We start from the raw sequence: 25,274 nt of genomic DNA on the forward strand, positions 1-25,274 counted from the left end.
GTGGAGAGGGGATGGGGAAAGATCACAACTGGGCTCATCAGCACACTTTCTGGTAAATGAAGGTAGTTGAAAGTCTAGTTTGAGAAGAACCAGTGCAAATATGGAAGCTTTCTCTCATTCACAAGGCGGGAGACATTCTCTGCTTAGTTATGAAGGGCATTTTGTCCTTAGATGTTTGCCACAAATTTACCCTCTGAATTCCTGTTTAGAAAATTGAGTTTGGTGACACTTTTATTAATGCCATTCCTATGTTCACTGACAGAGCAGTAGCTTTTACTTGGGGCCATGTATTAGGTGCTTTCTCAGCTCAACTCCAGAATTCCAACAGAGGGATAGTGCTGGTTGTTACAAGGATGGATAGCTGTCCACCAGAAAATTTGCTATCCTCTTTCCAGAGAATGCAGCTATCATTGGGAGGCAGTTGCCTATACATTTCCCTGCTTCCTTTGAATCCAAGTGTGGCCACATGACTATTTCTTCACTGGAATGGGAGAGAAACGCTTTCTATCTGGGTTTTTCAAGAAGTCAGTGTGCCTTTTCTGCTTACTCTCTTCCTATCTACAGCTTACAAATAGAGGTCTCTGAGGCCCTTGGGGATGATATGGAGCTATAAGATGAGAGGTGCCTGGGTCATGAATCACAGCATGGAGAAAAAATGTCCTCCAAGTAGAAAAGTCCAAGCAAACTTCTAGGAAAATGGCAATAGTTTTGGCGAGTCTCCCATGGGAACTGGCAGAACTATAGGCTCATGGGAACTATATCCTCACAGAATCTGGATCTAAGAGCTCATATCAAGACTTACTCATCCTGGCAACATGCATAATTCTAGACTTGAACTGTCCCAATATGGTAGCCACTAGCTCCATATAGTTACTTAGACTTATATTTAAATTAATTAAAATAAAATAGAATATTTAGTTTCTTGGTTGCACTTGTCACAGTTCAACTCAAAATGTGGCAAGTGGCTACTATATTTGACAGCATACATTTAGAATGTTTCCTTCACTGTAGAAAATTCTACTGGACAGCACTTCTCTGGACCAGTGGAAATCTAGATGATGAATTTATTTAGAAGGACTAGCAGGGAAGTCTGAGTAATAATAGGGCTTCAGCATCTGGGCTGTAACTCATTTTTCACTTGTCTCTATTCTTGCTAGAGGCTGTAAGGTCTTTAGAGTAGGGATTATCTCATGCATCTTTGTATCTCTAACCTTTAATCCATAATAGACACTCAAGAATATTTTTTGAGCAAGTGAGGGAAGCTCAGGATAATTTGAGGAGTTCCCAAGAGTTGGATACTGACATTGCTTAAAATTTTCCATCCATGAATGGTGAGAACTGACTGGTGCTACAGATAAAGTGGTACCAGATGATTTCAAGGACAGGGAGGGGAGATGCAGAGAGAGCAGAAACTGTACAGGGCCTGATACTATCTGAATTTCTTTGAGGTTGTTAATGACCGGCTGACTAATCTGACAAATTATTCTAATAACTTTCTGTGTAAACTCTCTCAAGACCTATGATAACTTTGCACATAGTAGGCACTGTAATTGATATTTGTTTAATGGAAACATTTTAACAATATTCTATTTATCTACTTATTTACTTCCTGTCTCCCAACCCTGCCTTTTATCTACCCTTCCACCCCTCAGTGGCATAGAAGGTCCATGAGGGTAAGATCTTTGTCTTGCTTACAGCTGTATCTTCAACACCTAGAACAGTATCTGAGACATCATGCTGCCGCTGCTGCTAAGTCGCTTCAGTCGTGTCCAACTCTGTGCGACCCTATAGACGGCAGCCCACCAGGCTCCGCCATCCCTGGGATTCTCCAGGCAAGAATACTGTAGTGGGTTGCCATTTCCTTCTCCAGTGCATGAAAGGGAAAAGTGAAAGTGAAGTCGCTCAGTCGTGTCTGACTCTTAGCGACCCCATGCACATCATAGTGTAACAGATATTTTTGGAATAACGAAGGAAGGACCTTTAATAACTTAGTCCAAAGAATTGCATAAAGGTAGAAGTTTTACAGACTGTCAAGATAGTGAGAAAAAATATTTTGGGGACAGGAGAGACATTTTTAAGGGTTCTCAAATAACACCTTAAAGGAACCCACTGACTTTGCCTATGTGCTAGACTAGGCCAGCTCTCATAAATGATGTGCCTCAATTTGAAATTTAAATCCCCCCAGGACTCCAGGTGCATATAAGTCATAATACTAAATGGTTGATAACTTATGACATTTATTTCCCCACATGAGGAACCACAGGGCAGCATCTCTTGTCAGGAAGGAAACAGATTTGTCAGAAAGGAAACCAGTCATCATATGCTTTTTGTATTTTTATGATTTATGTGTTTATTGGATGCACCCACCACTTAACAACCTCTGGGTGCTTTTATATGTTTCATAGACAAAAGGCAGACACTACCATGGTAGATTATGAGGTGGAGAGGTACAAACAAAATAACATCCATAAATCCCAAAGCACATCATAAAATCATCAAATGCTACAGAAGCTGTACTTAGGCTCCCTCAAGTAATCAGACACCTAAATGGAAAATTCTGAAGACCTGAGCTTTAGTCTGGGCTCAGGCACCTATTAGATTTCAAACCCTTGAATGAATTTCTTAATCTCTCTTAGCCTCATTTGTTTATCTCTAAAATGGGCACAGTAATGACAGTAACTGCCTAGTTTATCTTGCAGGGTTGGGGAATCAAATACTCATAGCTGTGCTTTGTGAATCATGGGAAAATCCCCAGATGTGATAGACTAGCATTTTCCAAAAAATTAAACTTCTTATCTACGTGAACTTGAATTTCCTTTTTTCTCTCTATGATTTAAGCCCATAAATAAAGTTTTGTCATTGTTTTCTCTTTTACTTTTCCTCAAGTATGTCCCATACCACCACCTTGATGACTTCAGTCATAATCTTTTCTCTCCTTGGGCTATCGCTTCCTAATCATTCTCAATTATTAAGATTCTTCACAAAGATTTGAGTTTAGCTTCTGGATTTATATCTGAACCACTAGAGATAATAAGACAAAGAGTCATACCAATGCCTATCTTTATGAAATCCTTACTGCATGTCTGGCGTTATGACTTTATGAACATCAGTTCAGTTCATCCTCATAAAAACTCTATGAAGCAGGTATGATTATTATCCTACTTTATAAATGCAAAACCTGAGGTTTAGAGGAGGCAAGTAAGTTGGCCAAGGTGATGTAGGTAATAATTGGCCAAGTGTGAACTGGAGCCTAAAGCTCATATTCTTAACCTTTACTTTAAAATTTCTGCCTCTATGAAGCAAAAATTTCTCCCTCTTGACTTTGGTTGAATGGAGTTTTGATGTGCTGTAGTTTCTTACATGAGGAAGCTTGTGCTGTGAAGAGACAGTATTAAACAGGGCATTCCAGTTTCTCATTTTGTTTCTACACAGAGAAATCCCATCCTTGGACACATAATTTCATCTCTGTAGCCTTAGTTTCTTTACATGGAAAATGGCAGTTGACTGACAATTATGGTTGATTAGATAATATGAGGTTCTCCTTATTTCTAATACTTTTAATTTTGTCTTTTGAAAAAGCAAACATTATGCCCTCAACTCTTCCATTATGCCAAAATGTTGGAAGCAAAGCTGCTTTATTTTTCTAGGTTTTAGTGGAATTGGATAACCATCTTATACCTGAGAGGTCAACATGTCTTATCACTAGGATTAATAACCTCCAGTTGGTCTTCCTGCTTCGACTTTTGCCCTTTGTGGACAATTAACCACAAATATAGCTGCTTTCCTTTATACTAAACATCTAAGAAGATTTTACTGTATTGTATCTATCATTCTCTCCTTTCTGTCTGCTGCTGCTGCTGCTGCTAAGTCGCTTCAGTCGTGTCCGACTCTGTGCGACCCCATAGACGGCAGCCCACCAGGCTCCCCCGTCCCTGGGATTCTCCAGGCAAGAACACTGGAGTAGGTTGCCATTTCCTTCTCCAATGCATGAAAGTGAAAAGTGAAAGTGAAGTCGCTCAGTCGTGTTCGACCCTTAGCGACCCCATGGACTGCAGCCTACCCTCTGTCCATGGGATTTTCCAGGCAAGAGTACTGGAGTGGGTTGCCATTTCCTTCTCCATCCTTTCTGTCTAATCATGCTTTAATCTCCACAGCTCAGACTGCCATTTTGTTAAATTAGATGACTGATAGTCAAGCCTCATCTTGTTTATCCTGTCATCAGTATTTGTCACAGCTGACCACTCCTCCTTCTTCTTCCACATGACTTGTGCTACGCCACAGTCTCTTGGTGTTCCTCGTACCTCCCTGGCTACCTCTTCTTACTCTGGCTAGCTGCCTCTAGAGTGCTTTCTTCAGCCCTCTTTTTTTTCCCCCTCTCCATCTTTACTCCTTAGGTAACCTGATCCAGTACCATGGCTCTGAATATCATCTCTAGAGTAATAACTCACAAATTTATATTTCTAACTTTTATACTTCTCCTCAGTACCAGACTCACACACTTGCCTTCACATTCGTCCATTTGGATGTCTGATAGGCACCTCTAATTTAATGTGGCCAAAACTCTTGATTTCCTTATCACTCCCAAGAAATTTCCCATATCTCCCTCGGTGTCTCTTGTATCAGAAAGAGCCCACTGTTCACTCAGTGGTTTAATCTTGAGACCTAGGAATCATCCTCAGTTGCTTCTTTCTTCACACCCTGAAATGAATTCAGCAACTAGTCCTATCGACTCTGTTTCATTGCTTTATTCTCCAGCAGAGATTTTTAAAATTCTTATTTTAATATCCTACAATTTTGCCATATCTGGATCAGTAGCAACAGTGATTGTGAAGCAGACATTTGCTATTAGTATAAAGAATTTATTACAGGAATTTTGAGGTGAAATGCCTCTAAACTTTGGAGCAATGAGAAGCATCCATGTCAAATCATACAGTTCCAGATACTGATCATGATATGAGGAGGAAAAGTAGATATCGTTCTTTCTCGTTGCCACTTTCAGGTTGCTGTGCTAGTGAACAACAATATTATTTTCATTGCAACTATCTGGACAGTTTTGGAATATCTACCAATTCACAGATTAGATTACAGATGAATGGGAGTTCATTCTATACTTGGGATAGTCAGAGAAGGCTTTGTTGGAAAAGTTTTGTTGGAAAGGCTTTGTTGGAACTTGAATTAAGCCTTCATATATGGATTTAGTCAATTAAATGCAGAGGAAAAGAGAAGAATATACCAGTGAGAAAGGAGTTCTAGGGACACAAGTAGAAAATGTAAGGATATACAAGTTATATTTGGATAGCCCATGGTAGGAAAGAGAAAACAAAAGTGAAGATTTTAAAGAAGATATAGGTGAAAATTTTCATTTGTAGATTTTGTTTTTAAGCTTATACTTATGGAATATATGTTACATATATTCTGCTATGCTTTCTCATACAACAGTATCATCCCATGTTGGTGAGCTTTGAGATATGCAGAAGGCACATATTTTTGTCTTTAATATTGCTAAAAAGAGATAAACTTGGATTATCTTCAGAAATAGGAATTTATTGTGAAGTTTAGTGACCCTCAGTGAGCAAGGATTCTGATACTTTTAATACTTTGATGTACAACAGTCCTCATGGAAAACTGAGAGCTAGCTCAGGTTACATCACAGATGAGTCACACTTTTCAAGAGAGAATATCTAAATGAGCCAATTTGTCACCACCCAGCATGAGGCTTCTTTTGGGTGAGGGTTCGCGTCAAGCCAATTGGAGATGAATTTTTCTTTACATTCAGTCCATAACATATATGCTTAGTCAGGTCCAGAGGATCAGAATTGGTTTCTGTATTGATGTCTATACAGGCATCAGAGCAACTTCATGATGACAGTTGCAAAGTCAGTGTCTGTGAAAGCCATGCTAACACACATGTGTCAAGGAAGTCAGGTGGAGACCATGGGGACTGTAGAAAGAGGTATCTGCTGCTCAGCTGCAGCTGACTCTCTCCAGATAGAAACAGAGGATCATATGATCTTCAAGAGATGCAAAATCCCAGTGAAATATCCTGATTTTTAAATACTGACAACTACTTAAAAACAATAAAACACAGAGACCTGGGTTCAATCTCTGGGTCGGGAAGATCTCCTGGAGAAGGAAATGGCAACCCACTCCAGTATTCTTGCCTGGAAAATCCCCTGGACGGAGAAGCCTGGTGGGCTACAGTCCACGGGGTCACAAAGAGTCGGACATGACTGAGTGATTTCACTTTCACTTTCTTTCACTTGAAAACAATAAAAAACTATTTGGGTCAAAGAAAGCAAACCAGTTTGCTAATGCTGACTTTAGTATGCCTCTTTAGTATTGAAAGATACTGCTTTTTCCAGAAGTGGCTTCTCCAAGAGTCTTCTAAGTGAAAATTTGAAGAATGACTTAGAGATCAAGTTCGCTTGCCCTTGGTGATTAGATCTGATTCTTCCAAAGCTTTCTCATTTTTATAGGCCACAGTTCTCCTGTATTCTTCATCCCAGCTGAACTCCTGAATATCCTCCTGTGTCTGTGGAATTTTGGGGAGTCAAGAACCCATGACCCAGCAGTGTGCTCTAGGAACACCACATCTGGAATAAATAGCCCTTCATTTCCTTAAACAGATCAATCGTTAGGGGAAGCTGATTGCTCCACTATCCATAGCATACTTTGATTCATTTACACTTAAGTGATGAAAGTGGTCTTTTTTTCTCTTTCTTTAAATGGATACTAACCCAGGAGGGGCTTAGGGAGTTGTAAAGGGGAGTGCTGACTCCTTGGACATGCTCTTGGTTGCATTCTCAAACGGCCCACTCAATTAAGAGTAATATTTCATTGACTTGTGTGTATGATGGCTCCCTAGCCAGCAGTGTTTTCTAAATGGTCCTGAGGCAAGACTTTGGGCTTTGAAAACAGCTCTTCATCACCTTTATGTCTGGGGCTACACTGACACAGCCTGGATTGAGGCAGTTTTTTCCACCACAGGGAGCAGCCACAGTTTCTGGCCGGAATGTCTTGACTTGGCTGATTTCACTTGTCAAAAGAATGGGTGGTATGACACTTACTGGGGCTGGGTCATGCAGCTTTGTTATCTACATGTTGAATCTGACTGTTCAGATACCTGTCTGGATTTTCTATAATAGCAAAAAAAAAGGTTGGATTATAAAAGAATTAGCCTTTTTATATTTCTTCTTGGCCCTGCACAGATAGTATAGATGTGTTTGGACAATCACTGTTATTCCTACAGAAGACTCCATGCTCTAAATTGTCCTGAGGTTCATGTGCGAAGCATGTTGTTGCTTTGTTTGATATTTACATGAATAGCACAACTTTCAATAAGGAAGTTTCACACAATAGGAGGTGTGTGTGTGTGTGTGTGTGTGTATCTATGTTTGCATGCTCTAGTGTCTAAGTATAGCAGATGATGGTGGAAATTTTCCTAGTGACTGGGATAATACACACTGCAGGTGACCTTCTACTCTAATTATAAAACTGGCTTATCTGAATCTATATGAAGTAATTGGTTGAGCTCAGTGGCAAAATGTTCTCAATAGATAAAGCTCAAACATCCTTATATAGCTACACCTTTGTTCCTTGAGTATAATTTGCGGCAAATGCAAAGTTTGGAAAGCAGCTGCCCATTTTAAGGAATGTGGAAGACTGTATGATAGCCTTGTGAGGTCAAGCAACTACAACAATAAAAGCTAAAGCAGACTGACTGTATTATGTGCAGGTACATTTCTGATCATGTTGATATACTTTAAATACCTAGACTCATTTAATCCTCACAACAACCTACAAAGACGGTTATTATAATTATTCCTACTTTACTGATGAGAAAACTGAAGCATGGAAAGGTAAGCAACTTGCCTAAGGCCACACAACTAGAGGTAGCAAAGTTTGGCCTTGATAATAGGCAACTTGATTCTAGAGTCTGTGTCTCTACCCTGCCTACCCTGAAGTCATGTTTCTCATTCTAGGGTTGAATCCCTGAGTTTTGCACAGTACTTGGTACCTAGGAGATGGGTTAGACAAATGCTAATGGTTGGATAAAAGCCCTTTAAAAGATATGAATTTCCATACAAATGTCAATTTTTATTGTTACTGTTGATGCTACTATTATTGTTAAAATTAACAGCTGCTATGCATTGGGTTCTTTCTATGTGCCAGGCACCAAGCTAGTGCTTTGCAAGTAATATTATTTTTTAACTATTTATTTATCTGGCTGCATTGATTTTTAGTTGCAGCATGTGGGCTCTCTAGTTGTGGCACTCAGGCTTTGTTAGTTGTCCTGTGGCATGTGGGATCTTAGGTTCTCCTATCAGGGATAGAACCCGTGTCACCAGCATAGGCAGATGAATTCTTAACCACTGGACCACCAGGGAAGTCCCTCAAGCATTATTTAATTTCCTTCTCATAACACTTTAACTGAGGCACTGAGTACATAATTATATACATTTAGAAGTTCAGATAGAAAACAATAGTGCCAGAACTTGAACAGAGATCTGCTCTTACTCCATGCAGAGTACATCATGAGAAACGCTGGGCTGGAGGAAGCACAAGCTGGAATCAAGATTGCTGGGAGAAATATCAATAACCTCAGATATGCAGATGACACCAACCTTATGGTAGAAAGTGAAGAAGAACTAAAGAGCCTCTTGATGAAAGTGAAAGAGGAGAGTGAAAAAGTTGGCTTAAAGCTCAACATTCAAAAAACTAAGATCATGGCATCTGGTCCCATCACTTCATGGCAAATAGATGGGGAAACAGAGGAAACAGTGGCTGACTTTATTTTGGGGGGCTCCAAAATCACTGTAGATGGTGATTGCAGCCATGAAATTAAAAGACACTTACTCCTTGGAAGGAATGTTATGACCAACCTAGACAGCATATTGAAAAGCAGAGACATTATTTTGCCAACAAAGGTCTGTCTAGTCAAGGCTATGGTTTTTCCAGTGGTCATGTATGGATGTGAAAGTTGGACTATAAAGAAAGCTGAGTGCCAAAGAATTGATGCTTTTGAACTGTGGTGTTGGAGAAGGCTCTTGAGAGTCCCTTGGACTGCAAGGAGATCCAACCAGTCCATCCTAAAGGAGATCAGTCCTGGTGTTCATTGGAAGGACTGATGTTGAAGCTGAAACTCCAATCCTTTGGCCACCTGATGCGAAGAGCTGACTCATTTGAATAGACCCTGATGCTGGGAAAGATTGAGGGCAGGAGGAGAAGGGGACGACAGAGGATGGGATGGTTGGATGGCATCACCGACTCAATGGACATGGGTCTGGGTGGACTCCGGGAGTTGGTGATGGACAGAGAGGCCTGGCGTGCTGCGGTTCATGGGGTCGCAAAGAGTTGGGCACAACTGAGTGACTGAACTGAACTGACTGCTCTTATTCCCGAGTTCATTGCCTTGACTATCAAAGCAACAACGTGTCATTGCTCTGAAAGCTTCTATTTCTTTATTCTTGAGATTTTTTTTCAGGATAAAAAATACTATGATAATAATAAGCAAAAAAATAGTATTTGGGATATACTCAACTGACAAACAATTTTTAGACAATTAAAAATTACTAAATGGCATAAGGCAGTGTTTTCTAACACTTTAGCTTTGGTACATCAATCATCTTTATGAGTTTTTTCCATATCTAAATTTTCATGTGAACTTTTGTTAATACTTTTCTATATTAATTTAATTTTGAAAGCTAATATACATTTATTATATTTCATAGTCATGATATTTTGAGAGTTTCTTAATATGCATATTTGTAGGATACCAAGCAGTTTCATTGATACTAAATAGAAAATGCTGTCTATGTAGGCTATGGTAATGCTTATTATGTGTAATGTTTTCTCTTTAGAGAATATCTATGTACTACCACCTGAAGTCATCTTTCACATTTCCTTTAGCAGTTACCACTCCATGGAAATGCAGAGGATACAAACATGCCTAAATATTTGCTCTATCTACATATCAAGCCAACCTCAGGCTAATCTAGGAAACAGGTAATAGTTTGGGTGCAGGGAAAGGGATCACGCATGCTCCTAATGGTTGCCACCCAATTCCTCCTTAAGGAACTCTCTATATCTTTTTCATCCTTTCTTTTATTTTACCTTATTTACTTCTTTAAATTAATGTTTATTGGAGTATAGCTGTTTTTCAATGTTGTGTTAGTTTCTATTGTACAACAAAGTGGATCAGCTCTATGTATATATATATACCCCTCTCTTTTGTATTTCCTTTCTATTTAGGTCACCACAGAGCACTGAGTAAGCAGGATCCATGACACAGGGTGTGGTCCAGTCAGCAAAGAAGTTCAGAGGAGGCAAAAGCCACTGGGCTGGGGAGTAGAGCTTCCCGCAGGGGCTTTCTCTGGAAGGAGGGCAGAGCTGGGAGGAGAGGTGGGGTGGGCACATCCAAGTGCCTGTGGGAGCCCAGCTTCCTGCTCCCTGTCCTTTGATTTCCAATTCACACCTCATTCCTTCAGGGACTGCAGCTCCAACCAAGGTCACAAACCAGATCTGAATTCAGGTTTTCAGGTCAAAGGGGTCATATTTCAGGTCATCTTACTTCCCTGTTTCACTGCAGCTGACCTTTTCCACTTTCTCTCTCTCTTTTTTTAAGTTTATAGTCACACCATCTGTTTTCAATTTTGTGAAGAGTAATGAAAAAAATCTAATCCAGTTTTTCCAAACACTTAATTTTTTAAGGAAAATCAGTCTCTTTTTTCATTTTAATACTTCAGTGCTTAACAAATGGTATTTACTTACCAACAAAATCTATGCAATTTCCCACCAAGATAATGCATGTTTTTCTCTCTTCCATTCTCACACTTACTGTCTTTCTTGTGCTAGCTATTAAAGACTGAGAGGCATTAAAGACGTAAGCCAAAGCAGGTAATTTCCTGAAGAGAAGAAATGTACCTTAAATGATTTCTCTTTGTTAGATCTTTTTATTCTCCTTTCGTTTGGCTCTATGCAGAAAACAAAAAAGGGGGAAAAAATGGGTGACAAATGTCTTTTGGCTCCAAAGAGGTGACAGGAAACCTCTGAAAGTAGAAATTTTTTTAAAAATTAATTTCTTCGAACCAGAGTTGGAGCTGGCCTTTTAGCACTGTTTCACGTTAATGCTGCTTCCCTTCCCACTGGGAAGTTAAGGCCCGAGTTCAGGCGTTATTGCCAATAGCATGGCTACCCAATGGATTCCTGGAAGGGCTCACTTAAAAGATTCAGCCAGATCCTCTCCAGGGGCTTCCAGTTCCCATCATCCCAGGAATGAAATATTTAGTATCATCTTTCTGCACCTGAGGCTGCCATGGATTAAATTCTTGCTGCCTCCATTACTGGCGCAGCCAAGAGCTCAGGCTGTAGTGATTGGATGCGAAGTGCTTAATGGCTGCACTTGGCTGAGATAGGGAGGGGGAAAGAACAGGCCAGAACCACAATCACCAGTGGTGATCATAGCCTGGAGAACAGACTTTCCAGAGATGCTGTTGCTCAAGAAGAATCTACTTGGATTCCTCCCTAATACCACCAACAGACAGCATATTTTGAAATCACATTCCACATATATGTGTGTGTGCTAAGTCGCTTCAGTCGTGTCCGACTCTTTGTGATCCTATGGACCACAGCCCATCAGGCTCCTCTGTCCATGGGATTCTTCAGGCAAGAATACTGGAGTGGGTTGCCAGGTCCTCCTCCAGGGGATCTTCCCGACACAGGGATTGAAGCTGTGTCTTCTGCGTTTCCTGCATTGTAGGCAGATTCTTTTCCACTGAACCACTGGGAAAGCCCACGTATATATGATCACCTATAGTCACTCATATAATACAAATAAATCTCTATAAATGGTGCTGTGTGTCTTAACCTGGACAAATTCACATTGGCTCTCCCTTTCCTGTCTATTCAATAAATGTGTAGATTTCCCCAAAATGTTTTCTTCAGTTCTCTGATTTTCACTCTCTATATACCCATCACCTATGAGCTATGCAGATGAGTTCTGAATCAAGTCATTGGGTGTGATTATCTTCTGGACACAATACAAGCTGCTTAATAAATGATTATTGAGTGAATTAATGTCTATTATTTCAGCATCTCTTCCTGAAAAATAGTAGTAGTAGGCGGAATAATGGCTTCCTGAAATATGTCCATGTCCCAGTCCCCGGAACCTGTCAATCTTACCTTGTTGCTGTTGTTGTTCAGTCACTAAGTCATGTCCATCTCTTTGTGACCCTATGAACTGCAGCATGCCAGGCTTCCCTGTCCTTCACTATCTTCCGGAGTTTGCTCAAACTCATGTCCATTGAGTAGATGATGCCATCCAACCATCTCATCCTCTGTCACCCCCTTCTCCTCTTGCTGGCAATCTTTCCCAGCATTAGGGTCTTTTCCAGTGAATCAGCTCTTTGCATCAGGTGGCCAAAGTATTGGAGTTTCAGCTTCAGCACCAGTCCATCCAATCAATATTCAGGGTTGATTTCTTTTAGGTTTGACTGGTTTGATCTCCTGGCTGTTCAAGGGACTCTCAAGAGTCTTCTCTAGCACCACAGATTGAAAGTATCAAGTCTTTGGTGCTCAGTCTTCTTTATAGTCCAACTCTCACATTCATTCATGACTACTGGAAAAACCATAGCTTTGAGTATATAGACCTTTGTCCAAAAAGTGATGTCTCTGCTTTTTAATACACTGTCTAGGCTTGTCATAGCTGTTCTTCCAAGAAGAAAGCATCTTTTAATTTCATGGCTGCAGTCACCATCTGCAGTGCTTTTGGAGCCCAAGAAAATGAAATCTGATACTCTTTTCACATTTCCTCCATCTATTTGCCATGAAGTTGGGATCAGATGCCATGATCTTCATTTTCGAATGCTGAGTTTTAAGCCAGCTTTTTCACTCCTCTTTCACCTTCATCAAGAGGCTCTTTAGTTCCTCTTCACTTTCTGCCATTAGAATGATATTATCTGCATATCTGAAGTTGTTGATGTTTTTGCCAGCAATCTTGATTCCACCTTGTGCTTCATCCTGCCCGGCAATTCACATAATATACTCTGCATATAAATTAAATCAGCAAGATAACAATATATAGCCTTGACATACTCTTTTCCTAATTTTGAACCAGTCCGTTGTTCCATGTCAAGTTCTGTTATTTCTTGTCCTGCATACAGGTTTCTCAAGAGGCAGGTAATTGGTCTGGTATTCATTCCCATCTCATTAAGAATATTTCATGTGCTTTGCTCATGTGATTCAGTTAAGGTTCTTGAGATGGAAAAATTCTCCTGGATTATTCCATTGGGAATTATGTGATTACAGCAGTGGTTAGAATAGGGACACAGGAGGGCAGAGAAGAACTATGTGATGATGGAAACAGAGATGTGGCCAGGAGCCAAGAAATGCCAGCAGCTTCTGAAATCTAGAAGAGACAAGGAGTGGATTCTCCCCTGAACCCTCCAAAAGGAACCAGCCCTGCAAACACCTTGATTTTTATTCTCTTGAGGCTCATCTTAGAGTTCTGATCTAAAAAGTTAAACTTGTGTTGTTTAAAGCCACTAAATTCATGGCAGTTTGTTACAGCAGCAACAGGAGACTAATACAATGTCTCATGGCGAATCTATCTTAACATATCTGGAAACAAACTCACTTCTTCCCCAAATCCCACCCTTCCACCCCAGCTACTCTCTTTTTTGTTTATTTTTTATTGAAGTATAATTGCCCTATAGAATTTTGTTGTCTCTCTTGCACTAGGTAAGCAGAGTCCTCTTTGCTTTCTCTCTGTTTCTTACACTAGCAGTCAAGACTGGCAAGTTGTTCTATACCTGCAAAGTTTCTCAAATCCATTGCCTTTACTTGTGGCCATGGCAATATCCCTCCATAGCTAGAACACTGCGTGGAGTATAGTTGAGTGTTAGTTGTTCAGCTGTGTCTGACTCTTTGCAACCCCATGGACTATAGCCTACCAGGCTCCTATGTTCATGGGATTCTCCAGGCAAGAATGCTAGAGTAAGTAGCCATTCCCCTTTCCAGGGGGTCTTCCTGACCTGGGTTTTCTACACTGCAGGCAGATCCTTTACCCTCTGAGTCACCAGGAAAGCCCCCTGGAGTACAGTAGCTTCTCACTAAATGTTTGTTGAATGAGAGTTATGACTCCTCTTTCCTGAGTCCTTTAAAATGTTCTTTCCATTGTGTATAGTTTTCATTATGAAGTCTCTGAGAGTAGGGGCACTGTCTTTTACCAGCACTTCACATATGTTTGGAATATGTCACCTAGTCTTGGTAAACTAATAAATGGACTCGCTCCCTGTTACCACCCCGTTACTGAAAAAAATGTTAAGTGGTGGTGAAGACCAGCAGTTTGGGAGTTAGATGGAATAAAGTTTATGTCCATACTCTGTAATTGTCTAGTTGTACAATTCTTTCAAGCAAGATGCTAATCTTTCCGAACTGCATTTTCCTTAACTGTATGATGGGGCTAAGTGTATGAGAGTGCTTTACCTTTTGAGTTGTTCTCAGGAATGCACTAGGGTCTGGCTCATGGTAATAAATGGTCAGTAAGCATGCACTCCTATCATCATTTCACTATAGACAAGGGAGCACCCTCATTACATCTTTTTGTTAACCAGCAGCTAGAGTGCAAGCTGCATATGCATGTGTGGGGATGCAGGGACAAGGGCAGAAAAGGAGGACAAAGCCTGGGGATGGGGAAGGCAGCGAGGCAGGCTTTTTGCATTCAACAATGGAGTGCAACTTGGAAACACTTGCCTTGTGTAGCCCTCAGCTGCCTGTGAAATTCATCTGAATCTTGTTCCGTTGGCCTATGGGGTATTTTCAAATACAAATTAGGTTGGCCAGAATTCCTTTTCTGCACCAACTCTCCTGGGTGCAACTTAAAGGTTATTAAGATGCCTAATAAAAGGAGAGAGCACATTTAATAACATTACCATCAGCTCGACGGAGCTGAGCTATGTGGGCCCACGGTGCCCCAGAGCCCACCGCCTCCTGCCACTGGTGCACTTGCTTAGAAGAGGCCCCATAATTATCCACATTTAAAAAGCACCATTAAATCCATTGAGGCAGTCATGTCCCATTTGCAGGGCCTTTCTGCCCACATTACTCTGGAGACCCATGGCCTAGCTTCTTAGGGTGAGGGGAGAGGAGGAGAGGGAATAGATGGAAGTTCCTGGGCTAAAGTGGTGGCTGGTTAAATTCACAAAGTACAGATCTTCTCAGGGCCATTGTCATCCCTATAGGAGCTTTTCCTCCCTTTGTTTTAGGTGTTTATTTAGTAAACCTTTATTGAGCACTGTGCCTCCACTTCTCACGCAGGATTCTATTTAATCCTCACAATGACTCATTCAGTGGATCAGTGGTTCTCAGTGGGCAGTGATTTTGTACCCTGGGAGACACTTGATGATGTCTGGAGACATTCGTGGTTGTCACAACCCAGGTGAGGGGTGCTCCTGGCATCTGATCAGTAAAGACTTGAGATGCTGCTCCTGCAGTGCACAAACAGACCCTCCCAACAGAGAATTGTCTGGCCTGCATGTCTGCAGTGTTGCAGTTGGGACATTCTATCGTAGGTGCTGCTCCTTCCCTCATTTACCAATGAGGAAACTGAGACTCAGTGGTTATGAGATTGTCCAGTGTCACACAGCTGGTAAGTAGTGGAGCTGTCAGGGTCTGAGTCCTCACCATTGTGCTAGATGGCCTCCTAGCATCCCGTTTGCACCCATCCTTCGCCTCTGACTCCTCTCCTGCCCCTGCACCAGACCATCTGCCTGTCCTCATCACAGCTAATTGTCCTTACACTTACTGGGAGTAATATGATGTTTGCTTTCCTGTAAGTTGTCTGCTTAAAGAATATTCATTTGTACACATAAAAAATTGCTGCACATTTTGAATGAATCAGGAACCCATGCAAGAGTGGAATCCATATTTAGCTTTAAGATACACGAAATATGAACGTAGTACTCTTTCCCAAGTCCTTAATATCTGTGGGTGGTTTCGGAGATGTTTCATACTAAATAAAGAATGTCTAGTGGTTTTAGAAGCAGTGATCTATAGAATATTTGGTGGCCTGGGGAAGAGAAGGTGCAGTGCACTGGAAATGATACTAATCTGGATCCAGGCAGTCTCTGGGCCTTTGAACAGCCATTCCCTCTGTTAGCAACACTCTTCTTTTCTCTCTTTTCTTATCACATTCCTCCTCTTCCTTTAGGTTTCACATTAGAAATTGTCTCTTAGGAGGCTTTCCCCAGATCTTGGTTAGGTATCCCTGCTTCCTGTGCACTCTAAATCTTTTATCTTTTTAAACACTTTAATTTATCTAAAATTTTTTATTAATTTGCTTTTGATTGTACTAGGTCTTTGTTGCTGTGTACAAGCTTTCTTGTGGCAATTTGGGGCTGCTCTCTAGCTGTGGTGGGCAGGCTTCTCAATGTGGTGGCTTCTCCTGTTGTGGAGCATGGGCTCTAGGGCATGTAGGTTTCAGCAGTTGCCACACATGCACTCAGTAGTTGTGGCTCATGGGCTCTAGACTGTGGGCTCAGTAGCTGTGGTACGTGGGTTTAGTTGCCGTGTGGCATATGGAATCTCCCCAGACCAGGGATGGGACCCGGGACCCCTGCATTGGCAGGCAGATTCTCAACCACTAGACCACCAGGGAACTCCTAAATCTTTTAGATCAGCTCTGTGCAAAAGGAATATAATGAACCATGTATGTAATTTCAAATTTTCTGCTAGCCATGTTAAAAAATTAGAGACAGATGATATTAATTTTAACATTTTTTCTTATTTAGCCACAAATATTAATATTGATATTTCAGCACATAGTCAATACAAAATTATTAATGAGATAGTCTACAGTTTTTGGAGCTGTCACTGAAATCTTGTGTGCGTTTTATACTTACAAAAGCTTCACTCAGTTTAGATGCTGAATTTTCAACAATTAAGGTGAAATATAGTCCTGCCAGGGCTTCCCTGGTAGCTTAGACAGTAAAGAATCTGCCTGCAATTCAGGAGACCTGGATTCAATCCCTGGGTTGGGAAGATCCGCTGGAGGAGGTCATGGCAACCCACTCCAGTATTCTTGCCTGGAGAATCCCCATGGACAGAGGAGCCAGGTGGGCTACAGTCTATGGGGTCCCAAAGAGTCGGACATGACTGAGCAACTAAGTACAGCACAGCATAGTCCTGCCAAAACAACAAAGGTGCAATTAATAGAAAAATACACTGCTTTAATTTTTTAATTTAGATTTATTAAAATTAAATTAAAAATTTAGTTCTTCAGTTTCAGAAGCCACATATTCCACAGCACATGGTACGTGTTCAATATCCACATGTTCTAGATTATTACAAGTTGAAACTGCCTGTTGATTTCTTTTTTCCTCCCACTAGAGCATACTGACTTTGAGATCAAGGATTAGGCCTTGGTCACCATATGCCAGTGCCCGGCATGCATTTTGGCACACAGCAGGCTCTCCATAAACACCTCCTGAATGGCTTGAGATAACAGTTCTGATCCTGTATCACCTTTGTAATCTAGGTTCTTCTCTAACAAGATGAGAGTTTTGGACATTTTTGAAAGTCTGTCCCACTGGATAGTTAATAAATATTACACGATCAAAGAGATTTGCAGCCGAACAAGTGTGAGAGACACAGGGTTCAATGAAAGAAGCAGGTTTCTTTCCTGCAAGACTTTTCAGAGCCTTGAAGTTTTCAGTGCACAATGGCTTGCCAGGAGAATTAAGTTTTACTTTTAATAAATTAAAAACTTTAAGATGTCCTATTTTCCCAACATATCTGACTATAAACCTTTTTCTTCTCAGACCGTTTGCAGGATTTGTGCTCCCTGGAACACAATCCAGGAATGCCTGGATTACTGTAAGTCTCTTTAGGGTTAGTCTCTGTTTAGAGACGTGGTCTCAAGGATGTATGACAATGCACACCAATTTCTTTTCAGTTTTACTGAAATTATCCTTTGACAAAAATGGGGTGGTAGAGGAACAATTCACTCTGCTCAAAATCAATGCCTTACCTTACCTAAGAACAGACTGTTCTCAGATTAGAAAATAGTTCTTCAAATAATTGCTCATTTTCAGAGGAGCCATGGAAACAGTCTCCATTTATTCCATCCTCATGTCCTACCTAAAAAGTTGCACAATGCACATCTGTGAATTGCCCCTTTCTGAATGGCCAACACAGTGCTTAAAATGGAAAAGCGAAACCTGGTTCATGTTAGGGATGAATGATTAAATTGAACTATATGAATTTACCACTTTTTAAACACTTTTGATTTACAAATATGACAGTTTTGTATGGTTCAACGAACTAGTTATAATAAGTCACTCTACTCTTATACTTGTCAGTAGGAATCTAAGTTTCCTAAGGAACTATCTTTCTGGAGAAAAACAGTTTGAAAATATAAAGCATAGCTTTTATTTTTAAAATTAAAAGAAAATTTAGATGTGAATGTATTTTATTTAAACTCTCTCAAGGGTAAATGTTGAGAGTTGTGTGTAAGGTAACGTATCAAGCCATGCACATATCATAGACTCAGAGGCAGTCTGAGAGAAGAATAAATCTTCATATATTCATTATTGAGTTACTGTGGAGTCCTGTTTTCTTCGTGCTATGAAAAGTCTAAGTTGTTCATCTCTTCTCCATGGGTCTGATATCCATACTCCAGAGCTTTTTCAAGTTCTCAGCATCCCACTGCCATGTTCCTCTGTTCAAGCTTATACCTAGTTTCTTACAGGTTCTTGTTTGGTATTTTTAGTCTGCTGGCTTCATCGCTGCTAACAATGTTGCTGGAATCATGTTAGTTAAGAATCATTCAGTCTTTAACTTGTTCAACTGGCCACACTCTTCTCACTCTGCAGTTTTGTTCTCAACGTGCCAAGTGCCAGAACCTGAATCTTAGACCAACAAGTCAAGAGCAAGCCCAGCAAGAGCAAAAAGGACGTGAGTTTTGGTGTCCAGCAGACTTGTTTTTAATGCTAGCCCTGCACTTGATCAGTGGCAGATCTTACATTCTGCTTCTCAGCCCCTTGTTTACCAGGTTTTTACAAAGGATATTATAAAGGACAGATGAATATCCAGATGAAGAGTTACATGCGGCAGGGTCCAGAGAGGTCCTTAGAGGAAGAACTTCTGTCCCAGTGGAACTCGGGTGCATCCCTCTCAGCATCTGGATACATTTCCCAACCTGAAAACTCCAATAGCAAAGTCTTAAATGTGTGTATCTTTGACCTTGCAAATCCATATCTAGGAATTTATCCCAAGACATCAAAAGATAAGCACACAGAATTATATCACAGGGTTATTTGTCTCAGTGTTGTTTATTATAGCAAAAATTGAAAGCCATTTAAATTTCCAATTGGTTGACTGTAGTATATCTATATAAGTAAAGTATTTAGAAGGCATTAAATGAGGATGGGTATCTGTATTCATTGGTATAGAATGATGTCTATGGAATATTTTTAAGGAAAAAAGTGATTTCAATGTTAGCATGTATAATATAATCTCCTTAAAGTAAATGTTTATTTGTGAGTGTACATGTGTATATAAAAATATATCTAAAAGTATATCCATCAGCATTTTGAATAGAAATTCTTTCTGATGATAAGTATAAAAGACATTAGCTTCCTCATGGGTTAATACTCAAATTGCCTTCATATGCAATGCCTTGACATATAATAGAGATTTCCTGTTGTAGGAATTTCAAGACTTTTGACCCATGGGTGGGAGATGGTTATGAATTTGTTGCTTATTTGTCTTAGCTTCTGTGGACTTTTGACTCATGCTTTCTATGAGTTCAACTTATGGAAGAAAACTCTAAGTTGACTTTATAATCTGGGAAGGAACTCTATGTTACTATAATATATAATGATACTTTGTATGAATGATAGTATTTTACCTTCTTTGCCTCTGGGCATGTTGCCACACATTATGTCACCTGCAATTACTGAGTGCTTGCTATCTGGTGATGCATACATTGATATTTTTACATGCTGTCTCCAAGGTAGGGGTGCTTTCCTCCATTTTACTGATGGGAAGTATTTTCCCACTACTAGTGAGGACACACCTAGGTTGGTGTTCTTTCCATTGCACCATGTTATTATCTTGCATTATTTGATTGTAAATCACCCTCCACGTCTGATTCTTCCAGTATACTCTAGAAGCCCTCTCTCTACCTGACACACCAAACTTTTCAACCAGGTGTGGAGAAGCACTGTGAACATAGCACTGCAATGAAATAGTTCAGTATCAGTATCAGTATCAGTTCAGTCACTCAGTCATGTCCGACTCTTTGCGATCCCATGGACTGCAGCATGCCAGGCCTCCCTGTCCACCACCAACTCCCGGAGTTTACTCAAACTCATATCCATTGTCAGTGATGCCATCCAACCATCTCATCCTCTGTTGTCCCCTTCTCCTCCTACCTTGAAATAGTTATGGACCAAGAAATGGAGGCAGAGTTTACATGCCTTGTCTAAGGCTGCATAGCTGATAAAAGATAGACTAGTTATTTTTCCATCTTCCCATTCAGCAGAGGGCATATAAGGATTGTTCTGGGTAAAGAACAAAAGATGTGGCAGGGGGCTCAGGGAAGAATGGTATTTCCCCTGGTGCTACATGCAGTAGGTAAGTGGAATGAAACAGCAACTAATCCAATCCAGCCCCAAACCACAAATGTCAACAGATATTTTATGGCAGGGAAGGTGCCAACGAACATGTCACATGCTCTTTTGAAAATAAATGAAGCCACATAGGGACTCTAAAGTAAAAAATAAGAACTGGGCTGTTTATGGATCTCCTCTGGCTTTAGTTTATGGTGTTTCAAATATCGCGGCAGCAAGAGGCACCATAGGAGGAGCCCTCCAACGTGACTGAGGTCACCCAGCTCCGCTGTTATCTAATTGCATCGCATTGGGCAAGCCATTCAGGGCCTCACCTGCTGCATCACAACCAGTGAGGTAATCAACTTCTGTTCATGGGTTTGTTAGGAAGATGATTTCAGGGTTGAAGTCTTGCTTTTGTTTCTCTAAGCTCAAGTTTAAGTGAAAATAAACACCAAAGGGTTTGACACCCGCTTCCCTTCAGAAACCATGCAGGAGGTGCCTCATGGGATCAGAACAGTAAGGTTTCTTGGAGATCATCTAGTGGTCTTAGTTCAGTGATACCAATTGTTTTTCTGTCAGCAGTAGATCCCTTTTCACAGAGGAAATTTAATAAAGAATCTGAATATATAAAACATAATAGAAGAGCTGCCTTAGTTGAAACAAGAAGGCCCCCTTCATCATCTTTTCTTTCATTTAGAGGCTGTCACTGGGGGTCCTTCCCAGAACTAAGGATACTGGCGCATATAATTTGAAAATGAACTCTTAAAGCTTGATAGGCACCATGGCTAGTTGCCAAGTACGTGTCTGCCCCACCCCAAAATGATGAAATCAGAAGCTAAATTTTCAAAAAGACCCCCAGATGACTCTTATAGTTCCTAATTTTTAAGAACCATTGGCTTTTTCCAGTGCTTTCATTTTGCAGGTAAGGAAACTGACACCTGTGAGTAGGGAAATCACTTGTCCACGGTCACAAAGCTGATGACGAGACCCAGCCCTGGGCTCCTGGCCCCAGGGGTACATTTAGATGGGCTTCTTAGCTGCGAGCAACAAAAACACTGGCTAATGTAAGCCAAAGTCATTGGAAGGCTATATCATGGTTCATAAAATGGAAGAGAAAGCACAAGACCCAGGCATGTGGGCAGCTCCATTGGAGTAGATGGTAGGAGGTAACACTCTCTTCAGGGCACCACTACCAGAAAGAGCTGGCCTCACCATTTCTCCCCTTGTGGCACTTTATCAATAGTTGAAATCTGAGGAAGATAGTCTGATTGGCTCAGCTTGGACAAGGAGGCCTCTGGCTGGGGACCACAGAGAACCTTGACCAAAAGTCTCAGGAAGACCTCACTCAATGCGTGTAGCAGAGATGATGCTTCCAGTAGAAAGTAGAAATGTCATCAGGAGGCAAAAATGAACACATGCTCATACCCTCAGCCACCTTTCCCATCACATTGTGCTGTCTGCCTGTTAGGGTCAATGCTTCACAGAAAACAATCCAGTTGAAATGAAGGGGTTAAGATAAATTCTGTGGCTTAACTATCAGCCAAATGACATTTTAACAACCTTTTTAGCATATCCTGGCTGGGCTGAGACCTTCCCTGCAAAATGCCTTAATCCTTGGTCTCTAAATAGAGAGTTATTTTCAATTTCTCCAGTTCCTAATGTTTTAAATGGAACTACTGTTCCCCTTAGAGCACCCAGTGGCTGGCTGGAGACCTTTATTGATATATATATAAATTACCTCAATCCCCTCTGCTGCCTACAGATCCAATCATATTGAACTAATGCGCATATAAATAAAAACCTGGAAGTGTGGTTTATGGCAATAAGTAGTGCAGCCGAAGTTTATACCATTCTGCAAAGACACCTTGATACATTGCTGATAATCTTCATAATATGTTTAAGGAAGCAGTGTGTCAGCTCAGGCCAGAGCACCCTGGGAACCGAATGGGAAATCTGATTCTCCAGCTTCTGATTGACCAAGAGAAGAATCTGTCCTGCCAGGAGGAGACCCAGCCCACATTGTCAAGGGCCCAGTGGCCGGAAATCTTTTCCTGAAGTCACCAGGCAGTAGAGATGGTCTGGTCTACAAAATGTTCAGGGCTTGGAGTAGGAGCTCTCCTGCCATTTTAATTTTTTTTTGGCAGTCTGGACTCTGGTTAATTCTGATGGAAGATGGGTTCCTGAGTAGCTGAGAAATAGGCTAGGCTAAGCACATTCTTCAGAGCAGTCTTTTACCCTGTCAGAATGTTCCAGGGGACTTCTGGGGTGATGCGCTCATTCCCAGAGGAAAGTGGTGGGGTGGTGTGCCCTCCCTCACCTGTCATCTGTCTACTCGGAACACTGCAGTGGGAGCAGCATTTCTTGAGGTAAATCTGATTTTGGCTGCTCTGCATACTTTGCCTTCAATGAATTAACTTGGCCTGTGAGCCTTTTGGGGCTTGAGCGATGGCCATCAATAAGCTCCATCAAGTTCTGCACTCTCTAGATTGCTTGCTCTAGCCACTCTGTTCTTTTCTTTCTGTTTGAACATTGTTGTCGTGCCATATATCATGGAACCAACTCTGCCTGATGGATTATTATCTTTCCCACATATTTTGTCCTATTTAGAAAGTTACCCCATCTCTTTTCCATTCCTCCCCATTGGCTCCTGATCCTGAAGGGAACTTCTTACCATTTCTGAGTCCCACCGACTCATGCTCGCAGTTTCCTCATTCACACACATTCCATGGATCCTTCCACAGGAGGTCATCTTTCCCATGTCTCTCTTAGTGAACTTACACTTTCACCTTAGTATCATATCAGGTTATTTGTTTGTACTAATTCCTATTCTGGTGTGGGGATACCTGGAACTGGTTCATCTTTGGATTTCCCAAGTTCTTAAAGTGCTTACCTATAACAGGTACTCAGTAAGTGTCTTAATGCATGAATGTATAAATGCATGGGTCTTGGCCATAGCGGGAGATCCCAGCCCCACACAAGGACTCAAAGGGGAGACTTTGAGCAGTCGGTATGAAAAGCTTGAAGATGCTTGGGTGCCTGGCAGCCTGGGAAAGAGAATGGGGATGAAGTGTGGGGATGGGGAGCAAAGGTAGTTAAGGGAGGGTAGGGAGAGGAAGTGATCCTTTTCTTGGATTTTTTGCCCAGGTCTAGCCCTGAACTTGAGCCCAGAGAGGAAACAAACAGAGGTATAATAAAGAAAACATATCATTCTTGCTTTATGTAACAGAAAGTGGCTGTGTATACCCTGGAGACTGGGCACACTAATCCCTTTGGGGTTTGGGTAGAAAATGTTAAAATTTGTATTTGTGTAGGTTTCTCATTTTAAAATGTTCTATTTTTGATGTGTTTTAATACACATTAATACTTCAGCATTGTGATATATGCTTGCAAGTTGAAAATAAATACCTGCAAATATAAGTAGATATCTATATACTGGTTTGGATGACACAATTTTTAACTAATGGAGTGTGCAATAAAAGAAGTTTACAGACTGCTGCTTTAGTGGTTCACTCCCTGTACAATCCAGATACTGCCAATAACCTCCCAACCTTGAGTTGATACTAGCAACTTCATCCATTATTCAGGAAAAACATAAGGAAGCCTCTTTGGTTTACCTACTTGCATGCTGTCTTAAGATCCTAGCTAAAGTTCAGTGTGCTGTTATAATAAAGTACATTGGCCTTGGAATTGCTCAGGCTTAGTTTCCAATTTTGGCTGATACCAGCAGTGTGATCTTAGTCAGCTTTTTGGGTCTCAGTTTCCTCATTTGTAAAATGATTAACATTAGTACCTACTCCAAAAATGAAATCATTTTTTGTAAAACCCTTAGTAAAATGCCAGGCACATAATTGAAGCTTGTACATTCCAGCTACAAAAGGACCTAATCTAAGAATATCAATCAGCTGGAGACCACTTCTCCATCCCATGCCCTAGCAGACATCACTAACTGATCACAGCCTTGTTCCTTCAGGACTTAGACTAGACCTCAGGATTAGGTCACATGATAATTTTTTCCCCCCTGTGGGCAGTTACAGTCTCTGAAAAGCATTTGCTGTGAGAAGCTGCTAATGTACAGAAACAACCTTGTGGACTTCCCAGCAGCAGGAGAGATCTTGAGGAAGAGCTTTTCTTATTTAGGATCCCAGTGGGATGTTATCAAGCAGGTCTTTGAAAAGTTTTCTCTAGGGATTTTTGGGGCTACGGCAACAACAATGAGGATAATGCCTCACATTTTGATTTGTGCTTTATAGTTTTCAAAGCACTTTCATGCACATTTTCTAACTTCATCTTCATAGCAACCCTGCCTGGCAAAGCAGAGAAGGCATTAGAATCAGAAAAATAGCAATCTTTTTTTAAAATGAAAAGGACCCTAGAGATTTTGTCCAACCTCCTCATTTTATAGACTAAGACTAAGGGAGGAAATACCACCATTTTAAGAAAAAGTGTACGTAGAAAGTCCTAAAACTCCATAATGTTTGAGTCCAGGATGGAAAAGGAGCATTTGTTGGTAATGATTTTGAAACGTTAGGTTCCTTAAGATTTAATAATCCCACGACATGTATTGTTTGCTTCACAGAATGTTATAGCAGTACTGGGCCGTCCTTTCTGAGGCTCAGGTCTTCTTCTACCTCCAGGTCCAAGGACCCCACCCCATCGTCTTAG

General features: G+C 40.9%; 1 protein-coding gene across 10 annotated transcripts in view; it reads left to right on the top strand.

Moving 5' to 3' along the window:
* LOC145510122 (uncharacterized) overlaps window positions 1-25,274 on the top strand; it is an 838,825-nt gene that overhangs the window by 358,929 nt on the left and 454,622 nt on the right. For 5 of the 10 annotated variants that reach the window (XR_014056705.1, XR_014056704.1, XR_014056713.1 and 2 more), the window contains 2 exons: window positions 9,910-10,005; window positions 18,870-18,951. The exons of 2 other annotated variants lie outside the window; for them this stretch is intronic. The gene's annotated coding sequence lies outside the window, so the exon portion shown is untranslated. Of the gene's footprint in view, window positions 1-8,526; window positions 9,583-9,909; window positions 12,072-18,869; window positions 18,952-19,033; window positions 19,225-25,274 lie in introns of those variants that run through there. 3 more of the 10 variants (XR_014056706.1, XR_014056712.1, XR_014056707.1) reach the window with 3 other exon arrangements.

Source organism: Giraffa tippelskirchi, chromosome 6, assembly GCF_054371585.1.
Source record: "Giraffa tippelskirchi isolate mGirTip1 chromosome 6, T2T-mGirTip1v1.2.pri, whole genome shotgun sequence".
Taxonomy (NCBI): domain Eukaryota; kingdom Metazoa; phylum Chordata; class Mammalia; order Artiodactyla; family Giraffidae; genus Giraffa; species Giraffa tippelskirchi.